Below are 5,221 nucleotides of genomic sequence, written 5' to 3'. Positions count from 1 at the left end.
CATACATACATTGTGTCAAGCACATTTGGACATTTGCTGCTATCATCATTCTCAAAATATTTGCTTTCTACTTGAACCCTTGGTATCAGATCCTCATTTTTCCCCTCCCTCCTTCATGAACCCTTGATAATTTATAAATTTTTTTTTCATGTCTTACACTGACTGATGTCTTCTTTCACCCACCTTCCTGTTGTCCATCCTCCTAGGAGGGGGTTATAGGTAGATCATTGTGATCAGTTCCCACTATCTCCCCCCACCTTACCCTTGCCCTCCTCATATGGCTGCTCTCAATATTTGTCCTGAGGGGTTTATCTGTCATGGATCCCCTGTGTTTCCAGTTCTTATCTGTACCCATGTACATGATCTGGTCTAGCCAGATTTGTAAGGTAGAATTGAGGTCATGATGGGGGTGGGCGAGGAGGGGAAGCATTTAAGAACTAGATGTAAGCTGTATGTTTCATCGGTGCTATACTGCACCCTGACTGGTTCATCTCCTCCCTGAGACCCCTGTGCAAGGGGATAACCAATTGCCTACAGATGGACTTTGGGTCTTCACTCTGCACTCCCCCTCGTTTTGTTATGGGTCTTTGATGCCTGATATCTGATCCTATCGACACCTCATGATCACACAGGCTGGTGTGATTCTTCCATGTAGACTTTGTTGCTTCTCAGCTAGATAGCTGCTTGTTTACCTTCATGCTTTTAACACCCCACTTTGTCTTCAGCGATCATGTTGGGAAGATGAGCACCATGGAATGCAACGTTAATAGAACAAAGTCTTCTTGCATTAAGGGAATCCTTGAGTAGAGGCCTAATGTCCATCTGCTACCTTAATACTAAGACTATAAATATATGTACATAGATCTATTTCCCCATTGCCGTATATAAATACATTTACATATGTACTATATATACTTGAGTATAAGCCAACCCGAAAATCAGCCAAGGCAGCTAATTTTACCATAAAAACTGCATTAAAAAACCTGTATTGAAAGTGTGCTGCAAAAATCGATGTATACACGAGTATATATGGTACATGCCTGTATTTAGACCTCTATAAATGCCCTTTGCTAAGGTGACCAGACGTCGTGCTTTTAGCGAGACAGTGCCGATTTTTAACAATTTGTCCCGCGCCCCACGACGTTTTTAAAAAGTCCAGATTTTTTGAAAGAATGCATGACAAGCTGGGGAACGGCGAGAGAACAGGAAGGGAATATACAGTTTTTGGCTGCCATGTGGCTATTTCGCCAGGATATGAGTTTTATATTATTTTTGTTAATTTTATAATGTTAAACTTTAATAATAATAAATAATTGTTGAGAACTGATTATCGAGAACTGCTTATCAAAGTTCGCATTGTTGATCAGTTGTTAGAATTCGACCACCATTGTTTGGACTTAATGAACAATGGCATTTTTTGGCATTGGCAATGACGAAAACATTTTGTAACTGTCTCTCAGACGATACATATCGTACTGCACGCTAGTGCTAGTTAAACAGGTGATTTCAACAAATCAGCTATTCAGATAATTTAGGGAAGTTATTTATTTATTTCATAAATACATAAATTTTCTTGAATTTAGCAGACAGTACTCGCATATTTTATATTTTATAGTGGCGGCAAAAAGTCTAGCGCTGGCCTTGAAAGTGACATGACTTACATTACAGCAAATTCAGAGAAAAGATAATACAAGTTAGTATTGTTATTATTTAGAAATAAATATAGGATTAAAATTAAAATAATTTTTTAAATATCATTACTTTATAATAATCAAATTAATTTAATTTATAAACTAACAATATAATATGTTCATGTAATTATGTACCTACTTACTGTGTTTTTAAGTAATATGTATACGATAATTTCTAATATAATTTAAAATTATTTTTTTTAGATTTTTAACATAATGAGTAAGAAAAGGGGATGCGAATTCAACAATGATCTAAGAAGTGAATTTCCTTTTTTTAAAAACACCAAAAGCGATTACATGGTAAAATGTGAGAAATGTAATGGTGAATTTTCTATTTCATATGGCGGGAAGAATGAAATTTCAAAGCACTTGGAAACACAGAAACATAAAAGATATTTAAATACTGCTGCATCTTCCTGCAAAATACAGGAAATTTTTGGAAAACAACTTATGGAGTGGAAGAAAAGAATTTAGCATTAGCAGAAGGACTTCTGCCTTTTCATGCTATTAATCACAATCATTCCTTCAGATCTATGGACTGTACATCACACGTTGTCAAAAAGTTATTCAACGAAAAATTTGCCTGTGCTAGAACAAAATCCGAGGCAATTGTGTGTAATGTGCTTTCCCCATATGCATTTTCAGAATTAAACAAAAATCTAGAAAAAATTAATTTTTATATCCATATATTCTGACGCATCTAAGGATATAAAGTTATTTCCAACCATTATTAGATTTTTTGATTCGGAAACTGGAATAAAAATTGGAATTTTAGATTTTGTTTCTTTACCCGGTGAAACTTCTGAAATAATTTTCAGTTCCATTATTAATATTTTGGAAAAAAATAATTAAAAACAGAATGATTGCATATTGTGCAGACAACACGAACACAAATTTTGGATGAAAAGCGAGAAGAGGTACAAATAATATTTTTTATAAATTAAACTAAAACCTTAATCAGAACATTATTGGTGTTGGTTGTGCAGCGCACATAATACATAACGCCATTCAAACAGCTGCTGATTTGTTGCCCGTAGAGGTGGAAAATATGGTTATTAAAATATATTCTTATTTCTATATATACACTGTGCGCATTGAAATGCTTAAAGAATTTTGTGAAACTGCGGAAGTCGAATATCAGAAAATACTTGGATACAGTAAAACGCTCTGGTTAGCTCTTTTGCCAGCTGTCAAAAGAATTTTGAAAATATACGATCCTTTGAAATCCTACTTTCTATCACAGGATAAATGTCCTACAATTTTAGAAGAGTTTTTTGAAAATGAGTCTTCAAAAATTTGGCTAGAGTTTGTACACAATCAAGCAGCTCTTTTTCAAAATCCTATAAAACTTATTGATGGTGACAAAATTTCAGCAATTGAAGTAGCAAATGAAGTTAATAATTTAAAACTTCAATGTCAAGAGCCGGTTAGAAAATAATTTTCTTCCGTTAACTATCCATAATAGTATAAGCCAGCTAGAAGAAGAAGCTGCAATAAATCGTGCAGATATCATGAATCATGCTAAAAAGTTCTATAGTAACTGCATAGATCATTTAGAAGAGTGGACGGTACATTACAATGATATTGAACATTTTCATTGGGTTACATTAAAACAAGAACTTAATTGGAATGATGTGAAAAAATAATTCGAGCATATTACTCAAAATTTCCCATATAGTACTATTTCCGAAAATGATCTTTTTAATGAGGTATCATTATTTTAAAAATATATTGATAAGGAAAAGGTTAAATCTTGGGCATCAGCAAAAATCACAATAGAGAACAGATGGTTAGAAATATTTCATCATTTTGAAACAAACCATGTTCCATACAATAATGCACTAAAAATTGTGGAATACGTGCTGTCCTTACCAGGAACTAATGCTGCGACTGAAAGCGTTTTTTTCTACGGTAAATAAAGTGTGGACATCAGAAAAATCACAATTAAGTGTTGAGACTTTGAAAGCCATTTTATGTGTGAAATATAATTTAACAAATTCTTGTGAAAAATTTCATGATCTTTTAAACAATAACAGCAATCAACTAAAAAAATTCACTCAAATGAGAAATATGCCAAAGAATAAAATAATACTATACATAATTTTTAATGTATTATATTTGTAACTTGAACTTATGTTGAAATTTTAAAAATATTACAATAATATTTTTGCGTTCTATGAAAATTTTTGTTGCTCCATATAGACCAAATTTTTAATCAAGAACCACGCCCCCAGCCCCCCAGGTCAATGGTGTCCCGCTTTACCAATGTTAAAATCTGGTCACCTTATCTTTGCCTCCTAGTTCTTTCCTCTATTTCCTTTTCCTTTCCTCTTATCCCACTATGGTGCTTTGCCTTCATTTGGGTTTCAGTAATTCCTCTTGGTTACATTGCCCTTGATCAAGTCCTACCAGGCCTCCTACACCCTCCTTGCCACTGATCTTGGATCACTTGTTGTTCCCTTGTCCCTGGGTTTGTAAACACCCACTTCTTCCCCCCCCCCCCCCCCCCCCCCCCCCCCCCCCCATGTCCATCCCCTCTCATTCTCCCCATGAAACATTGGTCCTGTTGTTTTCTCCTCCAGATCATTTATCCTGCCTATCTTATCTAGATATATATATATATATATAAATATAATAATATGCAGAGATAATAAATATGCACAAAAAAGACAGAGCAAAAAAAGCAACAAAAGAAAATAAAACAACAGCAAACCAATGACACACAAAAAGAAAAGCCTATAAATAGTTATGGCCTGTTTGTTGCCCTTTAGGTGTGTTTTCCAGTCAAGGCTGATGGGGTGCCATGCCCTGGCTCCAAAGTCTATTTTTGGTATTCCCTGAGGACTTCATTGCTCTGCTCCCCTTGCTGTTCTTTTGCACAACCTTAGTGTTTTACCTTGGTGAGGTGGGGTCAGATCTGGCACAATTCCTGCACTGTGTCTCCAGTGTTGCTCCCTGTAGTGCTATGGGTCAGTGAGGGACATTGTGTCTCCTAATGGGGCTGGCTCTATGGTCCTCTCTGTGCATTGGCTGCTCTGAGCAGCAATCCCTCCTCTGGGCTTGGTGGGCCAGGATGTGCTCCATTCTCTCTTCCTCCCCCTTCATTTGCTCTTTTGTGCTTTGATCAGACATGTCCCTCTCCCTGATGTAGCTTCAATGCTGTCCTCTGAAGTGAATTCTTTGGGTGGGGGTGGGGAGGCTGTCCACGTAGTTGGAATTGGGGCCAGCCCCTCAGACCAACAAGAGCATTTCTATTATCACAGAAACTTCCCATGTAACTTTTTCCAGATATTCCCCATTCTCCCAATAGAAGACTCTGTTTCAAATTCTGAATTCATTATTAATTATTTCTGCCTATTCTGAACATAAGTGAATAAGAAACTGAATTTTAATAAATAGAAAGATTCAGCAAGACAAGAAGTTTGTTCTTTGAAAGAATAATCAAAATGGACAAGCCACTGGCAAATCTCATAAAAGAAATGAAAGACAACATGCAAATAATATAAGTAAGAATAAAAGTGGTAATATCA

This window comes from Echinops telfairi, unplaced genomic scaffold, assembly GCF_000313985.2.
Source record: "Echinops telfairi isolate 266 unplaced genomic scaffold, ASM31398v2 ScPeMD7_3509;HRSCAF=4178, whole genome shotgun sequence".
Lineage (NCBI taxonomy): Eukaryota > Metazoa > Chordata > Mammalia > Afrosoricida > Tenrecidae > Echinops > Echinops telfairi.
The sequence above is the reverse complement of the archived record's forward strand: the minus strand, read 5'-3'. Positions refer to the sequence as shown.